The sequence below is a fragment of the Callospermophilus lateralis genome, unplaced genomic scaffold (assembly GCF_048772815.1).
Source record: "Callospermophilus lateralis isolate mCalLat2 unplaced genomic scaffold, mCalLat2.hap1 Scaffold_113, whole genome shotgun sequence".
Lineage (NCBI taxonomy): Eukaryota > Metazoa > Chordata > Mammalia > Rodentia > Sciuridae > Callospermophilus > Callospermophilus lateralis.
Window position 1 is genome coordinate 578,965 of NW_027511570.1, and position 25,874 is coordinate 604,838.

Here is a 25,874-nt window from a genome sequence, read left to right on the forward strand (position 1 = left end):
TCTCCTACTCTGGGTTTGGTTCCTCTCACTCTTCCATATGCAACCACCTCAGTTAGCAGGGACTCTTGAACTGCAGAAATGGCCCAATCAGATGTCACTGAGCCTGTGGGGCCCACCAAAGCTGGTCATACCTAATGGACACCCAACTCAGGCTCAAGCTCACAAACCCCTTTTCAGGAAAGCAAGAGAGGTAAGGGAGAATCAAATTCAAGAATTGGGGGCTACTGAGGGTGTGGCTCAGTGGTAGAGCATGTTCTTAGCACACACATGGCCCTGGGTTTGATCGCAGTGTGAAATAAACAAAGCAAACAAATGAGAGCACTGCACAAATCCTGGGCAACAACAACAGGAATACTCCTATGGAGTGAGCTGAAAGACATATCTCAGAGCCACATATCAGTTAGAGAAAGGTGGAAAGACCCTGAATTGGTTTCCAAAGAGCATGATGACACAAGGCAAGTAAGAAGCCCTCTCAGGAACAGGATCTCCCAAAACCTAGGGAAAGAAGGTGGGTACATCAGCAGCAGTAAGGAGTGTCCAGGAAGGTAAGGAGGCCTCCCCAAGCACAGCGGCTGTTATCCTGGGGTCTTCAGATTCATCCCCCAGGAGCTACACTTCTCATGGAATTGTGCTGATGATTCCAAGCTCAGGGAACAGGAAAACCCCTAAGAGCTCTGAAATTTAGAAGCAGTTCAGGAAAAGCAGTGGACTCCACTCTGGTTGATCCTGGGTCCTTCCAGCTACAAACTCATGATGTAGCTTTGGACTGGGGGGACTACAATGCAGGCCACCATATTAAAACACCTGCCACCAAGAATGAGGCTATCAGGGCTCTGAAAAGCACCTGGGAACACACAGGTGCAAATGATGGTGGAGGGGGACCACACAGGTTCTCACTATCTTGGGACAGAAAACTGTGGCCCCTCCAGGAAACACAGCCATCAGCACAGCTCCCACCCCCACCATGTGGAGTGTGGAGCTGGCCAACTTGGAAAAATATCATAATTATCATGCAAAGTTAAAGAAGTCACACACAATGTCTGCATGCTGTAGGCTTTCCTTTAGGTAAAGCACTAGAAAATACAAAATAATGTATGGCAACAAAGAAGAGACCAGTGGTTGCTTTGGGGTGGGTGGCTGGGGAGTGGCAGGTTAGCAAGGCATTAGGAAAGGGTAGAGAAATGTTTGGGATAATAAGAGAGGGGTTCACTATGATTGTGGCAAAATAAATCATGGGTATACACATATATCAAATTTACCAAACTGCACACTCCTAAATATGTGAAGTCTATTATACGTCAATGATATTTCAACAAACACATATTTAGAAAATACAGGGGGAAGAAAAGTTTCCCCCTCTGGAACCTGTGTCTGTCCAGCAGAGTGAATTCCTCACATCCATGGACTCTCCAGCCCACATAGGGCCAAAAGCCTCACCTGTAGAGGTCCCTTCAGAGGCCACTGCCAACCAAGGAGAGGAGCTCCAGATCTGCCCCAGAGTCTGGATCAGGACTTCAGAAGAAGGCTGAGGAGGGTCCTCTCTCTCAGCTCTGGGCCACCTGCCCAGCCTGAGTCGCCCTGACTCCAACTACCAAGCATGAAGGGTGCCACTTCCCAGCAGGGAGCCTCACCCTGAAGCTCTGCCTGCAGGAGTAACAAGGGAAAACCCCATGGGCCTCGCAGGCTCCAACCAGCAGCAACCCAGCACCTTCCTGTCCCTCCAGCAGGAGCTGAGGAACATGGGCCAGGAAGGCTCCAAGCACCCTGCAGCCTCTTTTGTGCTGTGGCTTCTATGGCTCCCCTGACACTTGCTGCTGCCACGCCCAGCCTGCCATCCTCAGGCCCAGGGACAGCACAGTACCTGAGAGGATGGCCCATCTTTGTTGACTGCCTTCCAGGCCCTAATTCCCCTGCAGCGCCCTCGGACCTGGGTGTCTGGGTGAAGGGGGGAGCTCCCCCCTGCACCCAGGGGAGAGGGCACTCTCCCTTCTGGCAGAGGCTTTGGGACCTGGGTGTCAGGGGGGCGGCAAGAACTCCACCACTCCTCGCACCCAGGGAAGAGGGCACTCCCGCTTTCCGGGGGGAGGCCCCTGGGACCTGGGTGTTGGGGTGAGGAGCGGAAAGCTACGCCCCGCACCCAGGGGAGAAAGCACTACCACCTCCTGGGAGGAGGCTCCTCAGACCTGGGTGTTGGGGTGGGGAGAAGCTCCACCCCCCACCCCATACCCAAGGGAGAGGGCACTCCCCCTTCCAGGGGGGAGGCCACTGGGACCTGGATATCGGGGTGGGGGGAGCTCTCTCCTCATTCTTCCCGCACCCAGCCCCTCTTAACTGGGTTTGTAGAGGGAGCTCACTCCTGCACCCAGGGGAGAGGGCACTGTGGACTCCAGGTGGGAGGCCCCTCTCTCTACCCTGGGTGTGTGTGGGAGGGAACTCCCCCTCTACGCACCCAGGAAAGAGGGCACTCCCCACTTCAGGGGGGAGGCCCCTCTAACCTGGGTGAAAAGGGGGAGGAGCTCCCTGGCACTGCACCCAGGGGAGAAGGTACTCCCCCTTCCAGGGGGGAGACCCTTCTAACCTGGGTGTGGTGGGGGAGCTCGCCCCCTCCGCACCCAGGGGAGAGGGCACTCCGCTGTCCAGGAGGGAGGCCCCTCTAACCTAGCTGTCAGGGGAGCTCCCCAGTGCACCAGGGCAGAGGTGCACTCCCTCTTCTAACACTAACCCTAACCCTCCTGGGGGAGGCCCCTGGAAACTGGATGTCAGATTGGGGAGGTGAGCTCACCGCCACACCGGGCACCCAGGGCAGAGGGCACTCACCCTCCGCAGGGGAGGCCCCAACAATCTTGGTGTCAGGGTGGGGTGGAGCTCCTGCCCCTCACCCCTCACCTAGGGGAGAGGGCACACCCCCCCTCTAGGTGGGAGGCCCCTCCAACCTGGGTGTGTTGGGGGGTGGGAGCTCCAACTCCGCACCCAGTGGAGAGGGCATTCCCCCCTCAGGTGATGCCCCACTAACCTGGGTGTGGGTGTGTGGGGGAGCTCCCCCTCCATACCCTGGCAAGAGGGCTCTCTGAACTCCAGGGGGGAGGCCCCTCTAACCCGGGTGTGAGTGGGGGAGCTCCCCCCTCCGCACCCAGGGGAGAGGGCACTACCTCCTCCAGAGGCAAGGCCCCTCTAACCTGGTTGTGGGGGAGGGAGATCCACCCCTCCACACCTGGGGGAGAGGGCACTCCCCCCTCCATCCTGGGTGTTGGGGTGGTGGGAGGAGCTCCCACCCCCCACCCCTCACCTAGGGAAGAGGGCACTCCCCAGTCTGGGGAGGAGGCCCCTCGGACCTGGGTGTCATGGGGGTGGGAGCTCCACCTCCGCATGCAGGTAGAGGGCATTTCCCCCTTTGGGGAGGATGCCCCACTAACCTGGGTGTGTGTAGGGGAGCTCCCCCTCCGCACCCAGGGGAGAGGGCTCTCCAGACTCCAGGGGAAGGCCCCTCTAACCTGTGTGTTGGGGAGGAGCTCCCCCCCTCCACATCCAGGGGAGAGGGCACTCTCCCCTCCAGGGGCAAGGCCCATCTAACTTAGGTGTTTGGGGGGGAGATCCCCCCCTTTGCACCCAGGATAGAGGGCACTCCCCCCTCCAGGGGCTAGGCCCCTCTAACCTGGGTTTCCAGGGGAGCTCCCCAGCGCACCCAGCATAGAGAGCACTGCCCCCTCCAGGGATGCGTCTTCTCTAACCTGGGTGTCAGAAATAGCTCTCCAGCATAACCAGGGTGAGGGGCACACCAACCTCTACTGGAGAGGCCCCTCTAACCTGGGTGTCAGGGGGAGTTCCCCAGCGCACCCAGGGCACAGGGGCACTCCCCTTTCCATGGGGGAGGCGCCTCTAACCTGGGTGTTGGGGGGAGCTCCCTTGTGCACCCAGGGTAGAGGGGCACTCCCCACTCTAACCCTAAACTTAACCCTCCTGGGGGAAGTCCCCTGGAAGCTGGGTCTTGGATTGGGGGGGTGAGCTCCCCCTCCACCCCTCACCCAGGGCAGAGGGCTCTCCCCCCTCCCCAGGGGAGGCTTCACCAACCTGGGTGTCAGTGTGGGAACTCCACCTCAGCACCCAGGAGAGAGGGCATTCCCTCCTTGGGGGGAGGCCCCTCTAACCTCGGTTGGGGGGGCTCCCCCCACACCCTGGGGAGAGAACACTCCCCCATCTGGGGGGATTCCCCACTAACCTGGGTGTGTGGGGGGAACTCCCCTCGACACCCACGGAAGAGGGCTCTCCCAACTCAAGGGGGAGTCCTCTCTAACCTGGGTGTGTGGGGGTGAAGCTCCCCCTCTGCACCCAGGGGAGGGGGCACTCCCCTCTCCAGGGGTGAGGCCCCTCTAACCTGAGTGTGTGGGGGGAAGCTCCCCCCTCCGCACCCAGTGGAGAGGACACTCCCCCCTCCAGATGTGAGGCCCTTCTAACCTGGGTGTTGGGGGTGAGATCCCCACCTCCACACCCAGGGGAGAGGGCACTCCCCCCTTTGGGGGAGGCCCCTCCAAGCTGGGTGTCCAGGTGGGGTAGCTCCTGCCACCCACCCTGCACCTAGGGGATAAGGCACTCCCTCTTCCAGGAGGGAGGCCCCTCTGACCTTGGTATCCTGGTGGTGGGAGCTCCACCTCCACACCCAAGTAGAGGGCATTCCCGCCTCCGAAGGGAATGCCCCACTTACCTGGGTGTGAGGGGGGAGCTCCCCCCCTCACCCACTGGAGAGGGCTGTCCGGACTCCAAGGGGAAGGCTCCTCTAACCTGGGTGTTGTGGGGGTAGCTCACACCCCTCTGCACCCAGGGGACAGGGCTCTCTCCCCTCCAGGGGCTAGGCCCCTCTAATCTGAATGTGGGTGTTGGGGAGATCCCCTCTCTGCACCCAGGATAGATGGCACTCCCTCTTCCAGGGGTGAGGCCCCTCCAACCTGGGTATCCTCCCCAGCGCATCCAGTGCAGAGGGGCACTGCCCCCTCCAGGGGGGAGGTTCCTCTAACCTTAATGTTGGGGGGAGCTCCCCAGCACACCCAGGGCAGAGGGGCACTCCCTTCTCCAAGGGGGATGCCCCTATAACCTGAATGTAGAGGGGAGCTCCCCAGTGCACCCAGGCCAGAGGGGCACCCCCCCTCCAGGGATGTGGCCTCTCTAACCTGGGTGTCAGGGGGAGCTCCCCAGCATACCCAGGGCATTTCCAAACTCATGAGAGTAGCATTACCTTGATATTAATGAGGCAATAGCAAAATGGAAATTATAGAGCTCTCTCTCCTGATCAAATGAGACTTATTCCAGATACACAACATGGCTTAATATTTGGAAATCATGCAATGTAACATAATTCAATGTTTTATATATTTATACATATTTTAGTTTTGAATAAAAGAGAAAATCTTTTTTTGTTTTTTTTTAAATTTTTTATTATTATTAGTTGTTCAAAACACTACAAAGCTCTTGACATATCATATTTCATACATTTGATTCAAGCATCAACAAATTTTTACAAACCATGATTTCTACAAACATAACTGAATCAGGTGGATATATAAAATTAAAATATATCAATATTTAATTTTTTTTGTAGATGGACACAATGCCTTTATTTTATTTATTTACTTATGTGATGCTAAGCATCAAACCCAGTGCCTCACACGTGCAGGTGAGCACTGTACCAATGAGCCACAACCTCAGCCCTTAAATAGATCAATTTTAGGCAAGGAAATAGAAGATGCCATCAAAAGCCTATCAACCAAGAAAAGCCCCAAAGAAGATAGATTTTCAGCTGAGTTCTACCAGACCTTGCAAGAAGAACTAATACCAATATTCCTCAAATTATTCTATGAAATAGAAAAGGAGGGAACCATTCTGAACTCATTCTATGAGGCTGTTATCACTCTGACACCAATTCCAGACAAAGACACATCAAGGAAAAAACTTAAGACCAATACCCCTGATGAACATAGACACAAAAATTCTCAATAAATTCCTGACAAATTGTATACAAAAAACCACACTAAAACACAGTGCACCATGACCACGTGGTATTCATCCGAGGGATAAAAGTTTGGTTCAACATATGGAAATCAATAAATCTAATACATCACATCAATAGACTTAAAGACAAGAATCATACAATTTTCTCTATAGATGCTGAAAAATATAGACTCATTTCATGTTCAAAACAATAGAAAAACTAGGAATACTAGGATCATACTTCAACATTGTAAAAGCTGTCTACACTAAGCCCAATGCCAGCATCACTATAAATGGAGAAAAATTGGAAGCATTCCTCTAAAAACTGGAACTAGTCAGGAATGCCCTCTTTTACCACTTCTATTCAACATAATCATTGAAATTGTAGCCAAAGAAATCAGGTAAGCAAAAGAAATTAAATGGACTCACAAGGAAAAGAAGAATTCAAACTATCACTATTTGCTGATGACATTTATAAGACCCAAAAAAAATTCCACCAGAAAACTTCTAGAACTAATAAATGAATTCAGCAAAGTATCAGGATACAAAATCAACACCCATGAATCAAATGCATTCCTATATATCAGCGATGAATCCACTGAAAAAGAAATTATGTAAACGATTCCATTCACAATAGCCTCAAAAATTAAATATCTGAAAAAAATCTAATAAAAAGGTAAAAAAACTCTACAATAAAAAATACAGAACCTAAATAAAGATATTGAAGAAAACCTCTGAAGATGGAAAGATGCTCCTCAATAGGCAAAAATGTACCCAAAAGAAAGAAATCACCAGTATATGATTTATCAACATTATATATCCTCTGATATAATTCATTGAGAAGGGCACCATAATCACTATTATGTTATTTTCAGCAGAAACAAATATACTCAATGTAGTCACAATAAAAAACATAGAAATAAAAATGAGTGACACAGTCCAAAATATCTGAGCAGGACATTTTAACATAGCAAGGTCATAAAAGAAAAGGAAAGGAGCCGTAGTTGTGGCTCAGTTGTAGAATGCTTGACTAGTATGCATGAGGCACTGGGTTTGATCCCTGGCACCACATAAAAAAATATAAACAAACAAAATAAGAATATTGTGTCCATCTACAACTAAAAAAATTTTTAAAAAAGGAAAAACTTTTAGTCCTTCAACTAAAAGACTTTCATAGTTTCAAATTTTCACAGATTGGAGGAAGCTACAGACACATGACTATTAAATGTAATGTGGAATTTTGAAACATAAATTGGACATTAGATAAAAAAACAAGTGCAATGAAACAAGTCATTAAGTTAAAATGATTGTAACAGTATTAATTTCTTGATTTTTACATTATTTGTTAATATTAGGGCAAGTTCAGTGCAGGATATATGCGAACCTTCTACTGGTTTTACAATTTTGCTGTAAATCTACAATTCACTCAAAATGAAAAATAAAGATATTAGTGATACATTAGAATTCCTTTTGACATGATTACAAATGCATGGGGTATGATTTGCTCCAGTTCCATACTTAATTCTTACCCTCATCCTCTCCTCCTCATGCTCCTTTTCCTTTAATGATTTTTCTGCTAGTTACTTACATTTATTTTTCTTAATTACTGTCTTGTGGATAAACAAATGGATATACACTGTATTATTGTGGATATACACTGTACTATATTAATATTAGACTTTTGAATTAAAATGTAAGAACTTTCAAAATAAAAAATATATATTTTCCTATGGCATTGCTGTTTCACAAAGCTCTAATATGACAACGTTTAGTGATACACTAAGTAGAAAGTGATATGAATTTAAAGTCTTCAGATAAAAAAGAAAGTCAGAAAATTGGCAAGTAGAGCCATAATATATCTATTATAAATAGTGAGATGCTTTAAAAACAAATTACAACTTAAAATTAGTCAAACATTTTCAAATTCATTTTCTCCAATCAAAATCAGAGCAGATTCAGTTTGTGATAAATGTCTAATTACATCTACATTCTATATTATTTTTAAGCCTATAAAATAATCTCAAGTAATGTAGCATTAAGTGAATCACAGGGGAAAAGAGAACTTATAAAAAAGTAAAAAAGAATTTTTGTTTAAGATTTTTTTACACCATAACTTTAATGAATTAATTTATTTTTATAGGGCACTGAGTATTGAACCCAGGGCCTCATGTATACTAGGCAAGCATTCTATCACTAAGCTATAACCCCAACCCATATTAGGAATTTTCTGATATGGAAAAGCACTCAAAAATTATTAATCATAACACATACTAAAATCAAAAGCAATAATTCAAATCCTCTTACCAATTTCAGCAGGTCTGATTTTGTTCCCTCAAATGCTAAGTTTTCTGAGTCTTGACAGTTTCTTATGTCCTCTTCTACATTAGTTATATGATTAAAGTGAAGGTAGAGAGTGGTGAGAGAATCTAACCTATACACCATTGAAGGAATTTCTCTCAGTTTATTATGCTGTAAGTCAAGCAAGTGCAGCTTCTTCATGTTATCAAGAGAGGCAGACTGGTAAGTTAATTTTTACTTAGAGACAGTATGATGAGATTTACTAGGCAGCCCACTACTTCTGGGAGAGACTGGAGTTTGTTATTGTATATGTAAAGTTCTGTTAATTGAGTCAAGTGTTTGATTGATGCTGGCAATATGTGCATAGACCTCTTGGATAAGTCCAAACACATTGAATTCTACTCCAGGCATATATTGCTCTTTAGTCACTTCTGCATTACTGGATTTTTTTTCCTAGTCTCATGTGCAGGACTTGGCCACTCGATCATATTGTCAACTGAAAAAGCCATCCCTAGTTGGGCAACATTGGAGACTTTTTGTCTGTCTTTGTCATCTTTCCCTTTGGTTTTAGATTCTTTTTCATGGCTTTCTGTCCCCAAATCTCCAAAGGCCTTTGCCACATTTTCTCTTTCCTTGACTGATGGTATTTTGGGCTCTTTCTTTTTAGAGTGTTTTATTTCCCTAAACTACTAACTCATGGTGACTTAAACTTGGAAAACACCACAAACTTTTACATTATTTGCTAGCAATCAAATTCAAAGATGAACAGACACCTTACACAATACCTGTCTGTCACATGTTGGATCTAAAAGCACTATTACCATTTCTGAAAACTCATTCCAACTGGTAAAATGGTGCTGGTCAATCAATGATTCATTAGAATTTCTGAAATATAACAGAGAATATTAAATTACCTTCTGTTAAAATTTACATTAAGTAAATAGACTCAGAAAAACAATCTTAAAGTGAAGGTTGCTGTGGAGAGCAGTGACAGAGAATGGGAGAGCTCTCTCTGAGATTGGGGTCTCTGATGACCTCCTGGCTGTTGCATACCTGTTACCTGGGAATGTTTCTGTGCAAAGATGCCAGAGTCCCAATGGCTATACACTGCATGAGGAGACTCTGTCCTAGAGACTTACCAGCCTCAATCTGGATCTCAGACACACAGCTACTGGGAACAGAGGAACTCTCTTGCTAGAAAACCACAATGTTTCATCAGTCTACTGCACCTGGACCTGTGAAGCTAACAGTAACTTCAGACAATGGACTTTTATGAGAACTACACAAAGCTCCTAACATTGTATATTGCAATTCTGGAATGCAACTGTGAATAGTTGCATGATGTTGCTAGCCATATAAAGATATGAGTACAAAGAAAGATGCTGATGAGGCATATGTAAATAAAGATTGCTGGAAGATTTCTTTAGACCTGCTTCTCCATCAGAGAGCAGCATTCCACCTGACCCAAGAGTTATCTTCAAAAACATTTGTCTGTGTGTGAGTTTTATTTTTCTTATCCTTCTTTGCCCCTTGCTGAAACCTGCTACTTTGGACACAATGGTCACGGAATTTTGCCACCATCCTATTACTTGATACACTATTTACCAAACCCTTTATTATCTAAAATCCAATAAAAATTAATAGATCAGGCCCTCCCTTCAAGAAATTTGGAATCTAATAGAGGATTTGTAAATTAATATGCATATTAATTTTATATGGATATATATAAAAACAGCACTATGAGTTAATATATATATATAACATTACTATGACAAAGAAGCACAGAAGTATTTTTAGGTAACTAGTTTTTTTATCTTGTAAAAGAAAAAAAAAACATTTAAAAAATTTTAAAATGAACAGCATATATCCACAGCCTATATTCTTAACCAGCACCCTAAAATTGCTCTATCTGCAACTAACTATAACTTTAGAAAACAGGAAGGAGAGGGTTATTATAATACAAAATACTTGTATGAAGATGTGAATTTGGTGTTAACATACTTTATATAAAAACAGAGATTTGATAAATGGTGGTATAAAGGTGAATTAAGAATTGTGTGCAAAAAAAAAAAAATAAGAGAAAATAGGAAGGGTTTCAAAGTTGATAAAAGAATGGACCAGCAGTGTGACAAAAGAACAAAAGGAATAACATGATATGAATGGAAAAAAATAAATAGTTCAGGTAAAAGAGTATTAAAGTATGCACCTTAACTGCACTCTAAAGTATGCACTCTAATTGATTCTCATACAGGTATATTGGAGGGCTCACTCCTGACCAACCATGACAGTGCAATCTCCAATGATGTCTGTATTCTAGGAAACAGGAGAAAGACCAATAACAGGAAAATTACAAAGAGTTCACCGGTGAATAAAAGGTAAGTAAAACCTTTGTGAAGTGCATCAGTCCTCCCTAAGCATTTTTAAATTTAAAATAAATTATTCTTATTTTTAACTATTTAACTCTAACTGATAAAACCGCTTTGTTGGCATGCATCAAGACTCTGGGTTTGATCACAGGAATGGGGGCAAAAATATTGTAGGCTATGGTCCCTCTCCCACACAAGACTGCAGGTCAGACTGTCAGAACAATCATGACAACTAACTAGGGAACATAGTATATTAATTCCACTTAGGGTGAAACAAGCTATAGAACTTTTGAGACAATCATTATCAGTGGAAACAGCTGAGAGGATCTTAGGCTAACTGGAGCTTTATTAATGGTGTAGAGTTCAAACAAGGAGAGGTGGGTGGTACACCATGAAGGGGAACACTACAGGACTACAGACCATATGAGGTCTGGGAAGGAACACCAAGGCACTACAGACCATATGAGAACATCTGTGGATATATGCTGTTTAAGAATTTTTTTTTCTTTTACAAGATAAAAAAAAATAGTTATCTAAATATACTTCTGTGCTTCATTGTCATAGTACTGTTTATACTGTTTATACAAGCAAAGTCATCAAACTTCCCTTCCCTCATCTTGTTATGAAAGCCTTGGATGAAAAGAACTTACTGGACCTTGTAGTCCCCTTGTAGTCATGGTATTAGTCCAAAAGATAATCTATGGTACCTTATTATTGTAAGTTTTTCTTCAGGATGGCTTTACAAAATTTATTGATAGCCTGAAATAATCAAAATTTACAGATATATAACAGGTAAGAGGAGAAAGAATAAGTAGATTATATCTTCAAAGGCAATATTTCTGTCATTATGTAGAGAAAATATTTGGGTATCATTAAAAATTTTAAATCTGTAACTATCATGCAGTTATTAATATGCAAGCATGTTAACCATTAATATAACCTATTAATATGTGTAGCTATTTAAAACACGAATTAGTGCCTCATTTTGCTGAGGGTGACTTTGAATCCGTGATCCTCCTACCTTAGCCTCCTGAGCTGCTGGGATTATAGGCCTGCACCCCTGTTCCCGGCTGCAATTCTAACCATTTTGAATCACTTTCTAGTTCATTGCTTATATTTTCCTAGTCTATAAAATGAGACAAGTAATAGCTGCTGCATCAATTTCTCAGAAATGCTGATGTAACGACACACTGATCACATAGCATACTCACCTTGAAATATACGGTCTGTGACCTCACATCTGATGTCACTGTGTTGGGAGCATTCATAAAGAAAATGTTTGTTTCATCCTCTACAGAGAGAAATGGAGGATTGTTTGAGTGGCAGGGGTTCTACTGAGCAGGAGTCAGGATATTGACTTCCACCGGTTTAGTCTAGTATTCAAAGTGTTTTTCATCAGTCAGTAGTAATCCTATTTCAACCTTATTATTTGGGAAGCTGCTTGGTTATGTAGAGAATCCTTCTTTGAAGTTCTAGTGAGATGACAATATTCTCAAATTCATTGAGCTTCTGTTTCTTCATCTGTCACATGAGGGTAAAATCTGCCTTGTCTACTTGACAGGATTCTTTTGAGGATTCAGTGAGGTCTTTCCATTCATTTTATTTATTCAGTAAATATTCATGGTGTGCTTATCACTTATGCTGGAGAATGGGAATGTAATGTTCATCAAAGCAGACAGGTTCCACACCTTCCTATAGACTACAGTTAAGTGGCATAGACAACGTATGTGAGGCACCTAAGATGGTGCCTGGCATGTTTTGTAAATGCCAGTAAACATTCGCTTTCTACCTGTGATGTTTAATTGTATGTGTCAACTTGACTGGGCTATGAAATACCCAGACATTTGGCTAAACATTATTTCTAGGAATGTTTGCAAGGGTGCTGCTGGATGAAATTAGCATTTGAAGCTGTGGGTTCAGTAAAGCAAAATGCCTTCCTCAGTGAGGTGGGCCTGCTTCAATCTACTAAGGACGTGTATGGAAAGGCAGAAAAAGAAGGAATTCTCTTTCTTGACCTGCCTGCTTGAGATGGGAAATGGCCTTCTCCTGCCTTCAGACTAAAACTCACACCATATATGCTCTTGGCTCTAAGGCTCTTAGATTTGGATTTGAGTCTCCAGTTTACAGACAGCAGACTGTGGCACTAATACGCTAACCCTTGAGGTAAGCATCCTCAGAATGACTCGTGGGTATCCAACTCAGTGCCGTGGAATCAGGAAGCTGGATCTCAGTTGCAAACTGATTCCCTTACTCATTGGGTCATGTTGTTCATATTCTCAATCCTAAGCTATTGTTACCCATACTGTAAAGAGTCATTCTTCTCCATATAATATGAAATGAGGTGAGGGGTGGGAGAGGGAGAGAGCGCTCTCATAGGTCATTCATTTTATCTTCCCTCAAGAGCTGGTAAATGTGATTTTATGTCCAGAGAATAGAGGATTCAAAAGTTTACCAAAGTCCTGGGAACTTAAATTGAAGGCAGGGATAATATTGCTATTCATCACTGTCTACTTATTTTCTATTTTAAGAGTTCTATCTTCCTAGTAGAAGGGGTTGGTTTAATACAGTGTCCAGTGAATGTATTGATTGAATGTATGATGATAAATGTGGCCAACTTACCTCCTATTCTTTCTCTAAGTTTGCCTAGCTCAGGGTGAATAAAATTATTATTTATTATTTTTTTAGTTGTAGATGGGCACATTACCTTTATTTTATTTATTATTATGTGGTGCTGAGGATCGAACCCAGCGCCTCAAATGAGTGAGGCAAGCGCTCTTTCACTGAGCCACACTCACCACCCAAAATAATTTTTAGTACAGCCATGAAGGTCTTTTTTCTTTGCCTTGGGACTGTGATACCATATATTATTATTATTATTTTCATTATATATATACCTTTGTTCATATGCAGTGCTGAGAATTGAACCCAGTGCCTCACACATGGTAGGCAAGTGTGAGGTAGGCTCTACCACCATGCTACAATCCCAGCCCAATATTACTATTATTTTTCTTTTCAAAGAGTAAGAATTTGGGACCTGGGGATGTGGCTCAATATGGTAGTGTGCTTGCCTAGCATGCCTGAGGAACTGGGTTTGATTCTCAGCACCACATAAAAATTAAAAAAAGATATTGTGTCCACATAAAAAAAAACTAAAAAAATAAATATTAAAAAAGAGTAAGAATTTGTAGATTGGCATCAGGTGTAAGATATTTTCATATGTGACACTATATGCCTGAATATGAAGTTTTAACATTTCAGCTGGAAACAATTAAATTAGGCCAGGATAATACATAAGGAAGAAAATGAAGAATACATACAGTGTTCACATGTCAAAAATGTGTCCACATTTTACCAGGAAAGATGGCTATAATACCTGATCTAGAAAAGGGAAGGACATTTATTAGCAAGGGAGAGAAAAGGTTTCTAAGGGACTTTACATATTGCATGCAAAACCAAATCAACCTGGGTGCATAGAAAGAATGAGTCTGTTTAACAAAGCAAGATAATTTTAGTTTTAAGACTCTATTCTCTAATATGCAATATTTCTAAAAAAATAGTTGTATTGAATGTAGCATTTTTGTTGTACATCTCTCTTTGGCTTGCTCAAGACAAATGAAATGCTGAAAAGTTTTTTTTTTTTTCTGATGATCTAACAAAAAGTGTACTTCTGTCACATCCAGAGTGACTGATAGTGCTCAGGCCTATCCATTACTCCATTCAAATAATAGAGTTTAATTTCTTTTAAGGTCACTTGGGCTATAATGATGTTATTGTCTTTCCTGCTGTGCTGTAGTCTCATTTTCATGGAGGACTGGTAGAAGAGGTATTGGGCAGCACTCTTCACAGACATAATGCCACTGTCAGACCTCTTTGCCTGCAGTCCTGGATTTCCTTGCATACAACAGGGATTTTAGTGGCATAAGAAACTTGAGTTTCACTATGGATTCAATAATTCAACAATAGAAATCATTCTTGAATATTATTTGTCTTCAAGTTAGAAAGTAGGATGAAAATATTTAACAGTTTGCATCTCAAGTATGTTTTGTGGTGCTTGAAATAACCAAATCATATATTTGAGGCAGGAGGTATAGCTCAGTGGTAGAGATTTGCCTAGTATGTGCAAGACACTTGATTAGATCAACAGCAGAATAAATAAATAAAATCGTATACTAAGCAGAGTGGTAGGAGGAAAAGGCTTTTAGGTCAGAATTTAACTAAATTTCTGATCATTTGAAGTTCCATTAAATAACAATTCCACATCTTAAACATTATAGTCAAAAACATTCATTCGCATTTTAAATGAGGTCTCATTTTTCTGTAGTGGATATAGACTAATCTGAATTTCTGTCTTGTTGTTTTTATAAAAGGATATACATAACCTCATACTTTTCTCTCTATTTATGTAATTTCCTATTATAGGCTTGACTTTATTAACTTCCAAAAGTCTTACATGTTTCAGGTTTTGCTTTGTAGTCTCATTTTCATAGAGGATTAGTAGAAAAAGAGAGAGGAATTGGTAGCACTCGTTCATGCAAAAAGTCTAAACTTTTTATTAAACTGAAATAGCTCAGGAAATTTTAGATTGTTGTTCTTTTGTAGAAATAATTGTACATGAGGAAGCCTCAAATGTTAATAGAACATAGGACTCCTGGTTTTGAAATCCAGCTCTATTGTTATGTTGTGTGACATGGGGTGAGGCATATTTCTCTGAGTCTCCGTTTGTACTATAGCATCTCTGATGTCATATTTCACTACATAAATATATGCAATCTTTCATATGTCTGCAAGGAATTGGTTCCAGGACTTCCTATGGATACCAGAATCTGAGGATGCTCAGGTTCATTATCTAAAACAGCATAGTGTTTGCATGGAAGCTTCACACATCCTCCTGTATGCTTTAAATTCTTTCCAGACCACTTATATCTAATACAATGTAAATGTCTTGTAAATAATTTTATACTGGATTTTTTTAGGGAATAATGACAAGAAGAAATCTGTACATGTTCAGTAAACACAATTCTTTTTTTTGGGGGGGTTACTATTTTTGATCTGAGATTCATTGTGGCTGGAGAGATATAACCTGTCCTGAAATTTCGAGTCTACTTAGCAATGTCTGTTGTATACCTGATGCTGACCCTGCTCCCTTTGCTCCACAAACTTGTAGACCTCTGTGTTTTCTCAAAGCAAAGCATGTTGGCTTAATGTAAGTAATTAAACCCAGGACTTCTTTCCCTAAGAAATGCTGGATTTGGGTTTAATAGGTTTTCCAAAGCTTTTTTGTTTTGCAACATTTCAAATCTTCAGAAAAGTTTGCAGGCAAAGTATAATGGGGAGCTTGTATCTACCAATTGCTGACGTTTTGCCACATTTGTTCTCTGTTTCTGTACTCCTTCCCTTGGTGTATATGTTTTGTTGAACCATTGGATAATTTATTGCAGGCATCCTGACACTTCATCCCTAAATACTGTAGCATATATTTATTAAGAAAAAGGATATTCTTCTACATAGCCACAATACAAATACTCTGGAAATTTAACATTTATCCAATATTATTATCTGAAAATAAACTCTATATTAAAATTTTCACAATGGTTCCAATACAGTTCTTGTAGTTTTATTTTTTTGTTTGCATTCCATGATATAACCAAGATTATCTGTTACATTCATTTTTCCTATCTTTTTACCCTCCCTTGAGTTACAATTTTCTAGTCTTTTTTTATTTGTTCACTTTTATAGCATTAGCATTTTTTTAAGAATTCGTGCCAGTTTTCAGTATGTCCCTCAAGATGAATTTGCCTGGCTGTCTCTTAATGATTAGATACAGGATAAATATTTTTGGAAGGAATGGGTCAGGGGCAGAACACATGCTTAACATGCACAATGTCTGGGGTACCATCTCCAGCATCATAAAATTTTTTGAAGGAATATCATATAGGTATTAATGTGTACTCAATGTGTCATATCCAAATTTATGTGCTGTTGTAATTGGTACAATATATTGGGTCATTTGATTAAGGGAGAACTCACCAAATGTCTGCAATGTTAAAGTGCTATTTCTCCTTATCATTCATAAAAGATGTGAAGAGTGACACTTTGAGACTTTATTTGTCAAAGGTTCTGACATCCATTATCAATGGTGATAGTAAGATTGCTATAGTTTGATTGCTTTCTACAAAAGTAATTGGGATAATCATTAGATCTCTTGCAAATATGGGCTGGACCACAGACAGACCTTGGAGTGTGTTTGTGTAATGGAGGTGCTAAAGCAAAGTGCGAAGATAAACTGACATGCTCTTTGTATTTTGAACAGTGTTAAATGGAGGGCTTGGGGTACCTAATGGGAAGAATCTGAGAAAAGTAAACATTTGTTATGTGTTGAACAGAACAAACACATTATACTGTTTTCTGTCTTTGCAGATAAACCCAGAGCTTGAAAACAATGTGTTTATGCAATGCAAATAATGTATTAAAGTCTTTCTTTTTTAAATGGTGAGTTATAGTTTCCCTTCTTTATTTCAGTTCCCCTCCTCCATTGTATTTTTGGTTGTAATTTCACTGTAATTCTAGTTGTAATTTCACAAAAATCAAATATTATTGATAGTAAACACAATTAGTAACCAATACTGTATCAGAAAGAAAAGTTTTCAAGAGACATTACTGATAGTGAATATTTTAAGTGATAAGGAACAGCAACAAATAATCCAAGTATATGTCTATTTTTATCTTGAATAATTTGTTTTCTTTGTGTTTCTCTGATTTATCAGAGTTAATTTACAACAAAAGCAAATTCTACCCCAATGGGTGAACCAGTTTTTAAACAATAGTGAGAACTTACCAAGTGTTGCAATAAAGAGAAAACATTCTGCAGAGAAGAGTAAAAGTAAATAATAATAGCAATAATCATGATGATGATAAAGAATGCTAATGAGCTTTGATAAAAGATCTTGTAAAGCTGAGGTAGTTTAATAATAGCACAGTAACCAGAACAGAGTGCATGGAAAGTGGATTGTGCAAATTACATTTTAAGTGGTGAGAATAACCTGGCATAGGAAACAAGGAAGAGAGATGTGAAATGATAGATGACATGTAATCAATAAAGAAGTCTTGGCAAAGGAATTTTTACCTTGCAGAATTGCACTAACATATGTATTCTTTTTGCTATCTTCATGTTCCTCTGATTTATCAGATTACTTGAACCCAAAGCAGGGAGAACAGTGTTTTACTATGATGTCAGTATTTTAGGAAAAAGAGGCAGGAATTTGAGATGTAAGCTTTTTACAAATACAATGGTGTCATTGTTGCTGCTGTTGTGCTTTGAGGATAACTGTATGATTGTTAATTATTAAAACACAAATGGTAGATACTATTTTTTCTTAGAACAGGAGTGATATGCCACTAAAACATGTATAATGGGGATTACAAGATCAACAAAGGGCAGGATTTTATAAAGACTGAATTTTAAATGCAATATAGCCAAAACACACTGAGAAACCAGAATTGTCTCATGAATGAATATTATTATAGCCATGTTTTATTAGCTTTATTTAAACCTATCTACAAGTTGAACAACCTTTTTGAGCCCTTTTTAGAAAACACTTTTGCAATTTGCTGGAGCAATGGATTCTTTTCTATTTTTCTTTGAGCTACAGTGGCTAATCTGATTTTGATGTTTTGGTGATTATGTCAATTAATGTGTGCTGAGACTAACTTCATTTATTGAAATGGCTACCAGGTGAATATGTAATTAGAAGGCTGTCTCTTTAAGACCTTGCGTGCAATTTTCTAAGAGTAGCTGTAACATGAAAGAGGTTAAAATGTAAATAATTTCTGATTGGTGACCAAACTAGTATCTAGTTTATTTCTTAACAATTGAAATTAAATTATAATTTCTTGCTGGGCATGGTGGCATACATCTATTATTCTAGCTATTTGGGAGGCTGAGACAGTAGGATCACAATCTGGAGGCCAGCCTTGGCAATTTAGCAAGAGCCTGTCTCAATATAAGAGTAAAAGGGTGCCAACGTAACTCTGAGTTCAATTCCCATGGTCTCAAGAAAAAAGAATTTTTTTTTAATCATTTCTCCTACCAATTAAAGATTCATTATAGGGTGACTCATCATTCCCACTCACCCAGGATGGTTTTGATTTTAGTTATGAAATGTTCAGCATTCTGGGAAAACCATCAGTTATAAGCACATGGGGACACTTGGTTACTACAATATACACACTTTACTCTTTAAAATGAAACATGATGCTTTATCTTATCACATTAAATTTAGTATAAGAAGGACCAATTTAAAAATAAATTTCTGGGGCTGGAGTTGTGGCTCAGCAGAAAAGCGCTTGTCTAGCAAGTGTGAGGCACTGTGTTCAATCCTCAGCACAACATAAAAATAAATAAAGAAAGATATTGTGTCCAACTACAACTAAAAAATAAATACTTAAAAAATAGATAGATTTCCATTTATATTACCACTAAAACAAACCAAATTTACACATTCAGTTTTATTTCTTCTACACTTTGTTCTGACAAATAATATACAATTTAACAACTGTAAAAATAATTGTAACCTGAAATTCCAGTGACTCCTCAGTCTGAAAAAGTAGGATTAGAAGTTCAAAAGCAGCCTCAGCAACATGAGGTTTAAATATAAATAGTGAGACTCGGTCTCAAAATAAAAATTTTAAAAAAGGGCTGGGGATGTAATTCAGTGGTAAAGCACCCTGGTTCAATCCCCAGTACCAAAAAAACTCCCAAACAAACAAAAAACAGAACAATTGTAATCAGAGGTATTTACAATTCTATTTATTAGTTAACAAATACGTAGTTTCACAAAATCATAGCTTTAATAAATTCATTAAATTCTAACGTATTTTCATGTTATAAGTTACTTATTCTTCATTTCAGGGCATTTATGTCGTTTCTTCAAGATTTTACCCAAAATATAATGTTACAAATGTTTTTGTGTGCATAAATATTCATTTTGTATACATAAAATTCCTCCTTCAAATTTGAACTTTCAGGAAAAATACAACATAGGATAGAATTGTGCTGATAACATATAAACATTTTTCTTTTCATTTAAAAAAGAAATACTTTAATACATTTATTTGCATTGCATAAACCCATTGTTTTCAAGCTCTGGGTCTTATCTGCAAAGACAGAAAACAGTATAATGTGTTTGTTCTGTTCAACACATAACAAATGTTTACTTTTCTTTGAATATATGTTTTATATATATCTATATATTTTTCTGATAGCTTATCAATTATCCTTCTATGTAACCATTTCATGATACTTCCTGGTAATATAAATCCATGCTAGGAGTGGGGCAATATATTTATCTGTATGTTTCAAACAACAAAGTATTTGCTTGTTTGTTTTGAAAGCCAGGATGATTTCATCATAGATAAAAATATTTCCTTTTTTTTTGATGTTGCAAAACCATTAATAGCATTTGAAGAGAGAAGTGTGATCACTGGGTAGTCATGATTTCATAAAGAGACATCTATTGTGTTCCAAAATTGACAGAAGCATTAAGGGACTCAGGAATACCACAAACTCATTTTTAAGGACCACCTTGCCAACACTTTTCACACTGGAGTTTGAACCTATGACTGCTCTACAACAGAGATACATCCCCCCCCCTTTTGTTCATTTTGAGATAGGGTCTTACCAAATTACACTGCCTCAGCCTCCAGAGTCACTAGGATTACAGGTGTGTGCCACCACACCTGCCTGGCTAAGGAGCACCTTTTAATACTAAGTCATGAGTTTACTTCCAATTTATTTTTAGAGTTTCTGAAGGAGAAGTGTGAAAATCTAAAGATCCAAGTCTTCATCTGTACTATAAAAAATAGCAGCCTAAGTCTACAAAATATAAACTCAAATACAGAAAGGATAAGTCTTGAAAATCAGTTTACATTCATTTAGCATTCGGCATTGCCCACCCAGTCTTGAGTCACAGAATATATGTGTAATAACAAAATAAGAGAATAGTGTGACAAGTCCCATAACAGCAGTATAAACAGAGGGGTCCCTGTCTCCTTCTGCACTGCACAATTTCTAACAAAAATTGTAAGCAATCTAAATTTCTATTGATGAGATAGAAATCAAATAATATGTTGTGGAATGTTCATGTGATGGAATTAGTAGGCAACAGTGAAAACAATGCCCAGAAACTGTATGTATCAACAGTTCTGACAAATAAAACACTGTAACAGCAAATTTTAAAAGAATACATATAGACTGATCATGTATGTAGATTACTAAGTTTTGTGAATAGGAGGCTTGTAACTGGATCTGGACTAGAATTTATTATTTTTACTTATTATTATTGTTATTTGTGTGTGTGTATGTGTGTGTGTGTGTTGCTGGAAACTGAACCAGGGCATGTCCCCAGTATCTAGTATATTTTTTGTATAATTCCACAGGGTGGATACTTTCTTCAACCAGGATGGTATCTTAGCTGCACCTGTTTTAGATCTATATTGCTCTTTAAAAATAAATATAAAAATCATAATTCATCAGGAGTCATCTATCAAATCCATTAAAAATTGACACTTGGGTTTACAATCAGTAAAAAAATACCTTGATCTCTCATTGGTTGCTTTAAAGAGTCATTTCAAGATTTTTCATATGACCTTCCATCAATTTTCACACTTGATGAAGTCACATGAAATTTTGAATTGAAAACATTTCCTGAGAAGAAATAAAGACACAATTTTTAAAAACATAGGCTTATTAAAATTTTCAGAATCACTTTTTGGCATGAGCATCATTTGGTCACGAGCAGGCATCTTTCATTGGCTTCATATGGCAGAGACTGAAGAATATGTTTGCAGGAGCACTGCGGGGCCTCGCCTGAAGCTTGCTCCCTCTGCGCGCCTGGGCACGCCCTGGCCCCGAGCAATGTCCTCCAACCCCACGGGTTGCCCAGGGGAAACGCCCTGGGGCTCCGCCCGCCCCTGCGCATGGCCCTCGAGGCTCATCCCCCCTGACCCCTACCCCTCAGTCCCCGCCCCCCGCGCGGCGCCCCGCTACCCCCAGTGCGCAGGTCCGGCAGCCACAGCGCGCATGTCCTGGGCTTGCCAGCGCTGACGGCCCCCAGCCGCCCACGTGATCCTGTTGGCCCCTGCCCTGCCCCGGCCGCTGCTGTTTGCGCGGCTTGGACCTCTTGCTGCCGGGCAGTGAGTTTCCTGCGTGAGCAGCGACGGGGGCGTTCTCCCCCGCCGGGGCGGGCGAAGTTCCGTGCCCCGCTTTTGCCGCGACCTTTGCAAACCTGCCAAAAAAGCCAATAAAATGTTATATTTCAACTGAGTTGATTTTATTAATCTATGCATTTATAGTGTTGATTTAGAACAAAAAATGCAGATATGAAACCTTAGAAAAGGACCTCAAAATGATTTTAAAAATCTAAGAAATAATTGAAATAGTATTTATAAAATTCTGTATTTGTAATTCAGACTAGAAAGCTTAACTATTATTTTCTCAAATTCAAGTAGCTAACAAATGAGGGACTGAATTTAGGAACAGGACAAACGTGGTAACTTTAGAACTGAATTTTCTCTCTCTCTCTCTCTCTCTCTCTCTCTCTCTCTCTCTCTCTCTCTCTTTTGCACTTCTTACCTCCTTTACCTAATTATTCTGATCTCATAAATGAAAGTAAAAATTTGGACTAATGTAATTTCATTAATTTTTTAGGTTCTTAATGGTTCAAATAGGAATTAGTGTTCCTAGTGACCTAAAATCAAGCTACTATCTCATGAGAAAATACATTTTGAGTTCTGAACAATCAATATGCAAACACTTATTGGTCACAATTCATAGATATGACATTGTATATCCTCTGATTAAAAATGAACCCAATATAAAATTTTCAATATGGGAAATCAAATAACCCTGAAAATTACATCATTTAAGAGTGAGTTATCAGTAGGTATGTTTCATAGGGAATGGATTTTAGCCTGTGAGCTATAACTTGTTTTATGGCAAGTTGTTAATACTGTGAGCACACCAGAGACAATATGATGTTATTATGAATAAAATCTTGGCAGAGCCTTAGCATTCAAATTTCCTGTTCTGAAGCCTGCAAAGAAGATATTTTCCTTTAATATATTAAAGAAAAAGAAGACAGTAAAAATCATTTATACAGAGAGTAAAGGAATGTTAAAATGCAGGAAAACAGATAAGCTAGCTGACATAGGGCAAGTCTAATCTAGCTTATTTTCAAAGAACATTACTTGACAATGATTTGCAATTTCACCTAAGCTGAATAAATTATTCTCTACATATATTTAGTTTGACTACAGAATTATACCTGGGATTATTTAAATCCCCCATAAAACACACACACACACACACACACACACACACACACACACACTAAGTTTAGCACACATATTTAATTTTTTAAACATATAATCTTTGATAATATTTTTTTCTGGGTACCAGGGATTGAACCCAGAAGTACTTTAGCATTGATCCTTATCCCCAGCTATTTTTTTTTTACATTTTATTTAGAGACAGGGTCTCACTGAGTTTTCTGAGTTCTTGATAAATTGTGGAAGCTGGCTTTGAACTCAGGATTCTCCTGTCTCAGCCTCCTGAGCCACTTATAGGCCTGTACCACCAGGCACAGCCTTTGACAATATTTTCTGAGAATAAAATATGTAAATTATTTGAGATAAAGTGTTTCAGATTTCATTTAAATAAGTTCTCTAAATGTTTATATGCATATATGTGATAATTAATAATATTTAATCTGATAAGAAATAATATTTTATCCTTTAGTAGTAAAATGCAAATTATAATTTCTATGATTATAAGCCTACTGATTATCAAAATAAAATTTTGAAGTATATAATATATTCTCTCCTTTTGAGACACATATACTCTACTCTCATATATTCACATCCTCCAAAACAATCTTGAGTATGTATTTGTAAAATAAATGCCATTTTACATATTAATGATATAAAATATTATAGTACAAGACATATATACAGTAAAGTGTTTTTTGTAGTAGAATGTACACAATTATACATTTAGACCAAATTTCACATTAGTGATTTATTTATATTTACATACTTCGGTTGTATTGAAGGATAATTTGCATGGGCTTTTTAATCAATCAGACCTTGTCTAAAATAACAATTCCTTTTATAGTATTTGTTCAAATTAAGCTCCTTAGGACCTATCCTTTATATAATAAAACACTCAACAATTTTTAATAATTCTACATTTTCAAGTTGTGGGGATTAAGAGAAATGTAATCAAAGTTACTTCTGAATTCCCAAAAATATAATCCCAGGAATATAGCTCAAAATAACGGATTTCATGCATTTTGTTATATGCACAGTCTTTATTATTTAGTGATTTTGTTATATGTTTGTTGTTGTGCATATAACAGGTGTGTCTATGCTCATGTGGTCTGTTTAAATTTCAGATGTAAATATTATATATGTGTTCAACAGTGGTGTGAAGTTATTTAAATCATGTCTGATTTAAATTATTTATACTTCAATTAATTAAATAATAATTGTTCAAGAGCAACTTATTTATTATTTACAGCCATACCTTATCTTTCTCTCTTGTGAAAAAATTACAACTTAAGCCCCCTGCTGTGAACTAAGGAGGATACATCTGTAAGAATATCATGCCTGTGTTTGAAACATACACAAGTATTCATTATATGTTACTTCATTTTTTTAAAGTTTTTTTTAAAAGAGAGAGAGAGAGAGAGAGAGAGAGAGAGAGAGAGAGAGATTTTTTTTAATATTTATTTTTTAGTTTTCGGTGGACACAACATTTTTATTTTTATGTGGTGCTGTGGATTGAACCCAGCGCCCAGCACATGACAGGCAACTGTGCTACTGCTTGAGCTACATCCCAAGCCCTTTTACTTCATTTTATACTCATTTTTCTGAAGGTTTTTATCAGCTATCTTAGCATATATATGCACAGAAAGTAATATCAATAGCAAAACATGATGAATTAATACATATTTCCATTTAACATCACACATTTCCAATGCAGAAATAAGTTTACATTCACCAAATGTGCTTATGATGAAAGAATTCCATTAGTTGTACATGATTTCTCTTAAAGACAAGGAAAAAAAAACAATTATATATCTTTGATCATGGCAACTTACTTTTGATATTTACACTTCCTATGAACTCTTCTCTTCCTAGAGTAATCATGATGTAATCCAATCAACTGCAGTAGTATAGATATAAGGAATACATCTCATAATCTAACATTGGAAAAAATGTCCATAATGTAACAAATATTAAATATATGAAGTGATACAAACTTAGACTGTGCTGAATTATTTATTGAGTCCTTGAGAAGAATGTAACTAGAAATTTGCAAAGAGTGATTATATGATCAACACGTTCATTTTTCTATATCCCTATATTTTTAGAACTGATCATTGTAACTCAGGCATCTTTATTGTCCCAAGGGTTGGTGGAGTGCTTTTTAGGAGGGGGAAAAATTACTTTTTAATGGGGGTTTGCAGTCCTTCAGATAACTATAGTATACAAGGATACACATTAAATCTATGTTAAAATATCATAGGAAGAGTAATTAACAAAGGATTTTTTAAAGTTTGTAAGAAAAAAAATATTTGAAGATACAAATAATTAAGAAGTGCTTCACTAGTAAAATTCACACAACAATATATGGGTAGTCACTTTCCAAAAAAGTGAATATTGTGCTTGATGACACACATTGGCTTTTATCTCTTTTGTGATTAAAATTAAAACATGATGAAAAGTTTGTGTTCAATGTAGGTGTTTATGGGTACTTCCATATGTCTTTGGTTTCAAATTTTGATGTACTAAAACTTGTTTCAAAAATGTGTTCCGAGAATTTAAATATACAGATTAAAAATAATTCCTATAGTGAGTTTTCATAAATAATAAATGATCATTTGAAAGAATAACTTATGTGGAATAAAAGCTATATAATATATTTTTCTCTATTGCATATATTATGACAAAAATTTATTTATTTTTTTGGTCTCTGGTGTTTGTGAATTTTAATCTAAATAATTTAATATTATGTTAAACAGTATTTTCCATTATTCCTTAAATATTCCTTTTAAAATATGTGAATATTTTTTCAACTCAAGATTTCTATGTTTTCGTACAATTCAAACTGAATCATGAGAATTGCTGATCCAAATTTCATCTTCTGCTGGTATTTAATCAGCATCATATTGT